Raw genomic sequence first — 2,045 nt, 5'->3', positions numbered from 1 at the left:
GAACCTTCTCCTAGGATCAAAATCTTAGTCTGACGAATTGTTCTCCTAAGATAGAGACCTAGTCTGACGAACCTTCTCCTAGGATCAAAATCTTAGTCCGACGAATCTTTCTCCTAAGATAGAGACCTAGTCTGATGAACCTTCTCCTAGGATCATAATCTTAGTCCGATGAATCTTTCTCCTAAGATACCAAAAAAGAAAAGACCTAGTCTGACGAATCTTTCTCCTAGGATACCAAAAAAAACAAGACCTAGGCTGACGAACCTTCTCCTAGGATCAAAATCTTAGTCCGACGAATTTTTTCTCCTAAGATAGAGACCTAGTCTGATGAACCTTCTCGTAGGATCGAAATCTTAGTCTGATGAATATTTCTCCTAAGATGCCAAAAATCCTAAGATCACATCCCCATCGAGTTCCTTGTAAAAATTCTCCAGCAAGCTTGCCCCAACAAATCCCCAGCAAGTCCATTCTGTACAAATCCCCACAGAGTCTCCCCTTGTACAATCCCCCACAGAGTCTCCCCAATATTAAAAAAAAATGGAATCTCCCCAGCACATCCCCAGCGAGTCCCTTTGTAAAAATTCCCCAAAGATCTTACCCCAACAAATCCTAGAAAAACCGCTTTGAAACAAATCCCCAGCATGCCCCGTTGTACAAAAATCCACACAAAGAATCCACTTTGTAAATATTCCCCCCCACAGAGCTTCCTTTTGTACAAATCCCCACAGAGTATCCCCAATAAAATCCCCGTTGAGAATCTCCAAGCAAGATGGGACCCAAAAAAAAAAAATAAAAAAAAAATAAAAGAGAGCCTTGCGAGGCAAATAATCACAAAATCTGGAAATACAAAGCCTGAGCAGTCAAAAGAGTTTCGCCATTTGAATCCAATCAACGGCAGGACTTCGCGACAGAAATAAGGACGCAACAAAGCAACAGGAACGATCAAGGTCACCAAACCGACCGTCATTTCCGAACTAACAATTCTTCTTTGTCTGAAAAGTTTGAAACAGGTATAATCCAAGACAACCGTGCAAGAAGCAGGTGTCACCCAAAGAAGAAGGTACACGGGTACAAGAAATACTTTGGCAATGATGAATTCACTCGAAAGGTAAGTTTCCACGAAACTCCCTTTTATCTTCTACTAAAACAAGAAAATTCAAAAAAAAAAGATCGTTTAGTATTCTCGAACTTTGTCCCCAGCCAGTCAGCATTAGGGTTTTAAACCCTAAACTGAACTTTTTTTTTTTCCTTTAATCAGCATTAGGGTTTTAAACCCTAAACTGAACTTTTTCCCTTTCAGCCAGCATTAGGGTTTTAAACCCTAAACTGAGCTTTTCCATGCAATCAGCATTAGGATTTTAAACCCTAAACTGAATTTTCCTTTTAGTCAGCATTAGGGTTTTAAGCCCTAAACTGAATTTTTTCCTTTCAGCCAGCATTAGGGTTTTAAACCCTAAACTGAGCTTTCCCATGCAATCAGCATTAGGGTTTTAAACCCTGAACTGAATTTTTCCTTTAGTCAGCATTAGGGTTTTAAACCCTAAACTGAACTTTTTTCCTTTCAGCCAGCATTAGGGTTTTAAACCCTAAACTGAGCTTTTCCATGCAATCAGCATTAGGGTTTTAAACCCTGAACTGAATTTTTCCTTTAGTCAGCATTAGGGTTTTAAACCCTAAACTGAACTTTTTTCCTTTCAGCCAGCATTAGGGTTTTAAACCCTAAACTGAGCTTTTCCATGTAATCAGCATTAGGGTTTTAAACCCTAAACTGAATTTCTTTCCTTTCAGCCAGCATTAGGGTTTTAAACCCTAAACTGAGCTTTTCCATGCAATCAACATTAGGGTTTTAAACCCTGAACTGAATTTTTCCTTTAGTCAGCATTAGGGTTTTAAACCCTAAACTGAGCTTTCCATGCAGTCAGCATTAGGGTTTTAAACCCTAAACTGAACTTTTTTCCTTTAATCAGCATTAGGGTTTTAAACCCTAAACTGAACTTTTTTCCTTTCAGCCAGCATTAGGGTTTTAAACCCTAAATGAGCTTTTC

This window comes from Nicotiana tabacum, chromosome 8, assembly GCF_000715075.1.
Source record: "Nicotiana tabacum cultivar K326 chromosome 8, ASM71507v2, whole genome shotgun sequence".
Classification (NCBI taxonomy): domain Eukaryota; kingdom Viridiplantae; phylum Streptophyta; class Magnoliopsida; order Solanales; family Solanaceae; genus Nicotiana; species Nicotiana tabacum.
Note: the sequence above shows the minus strand (reverse complement) of the source record.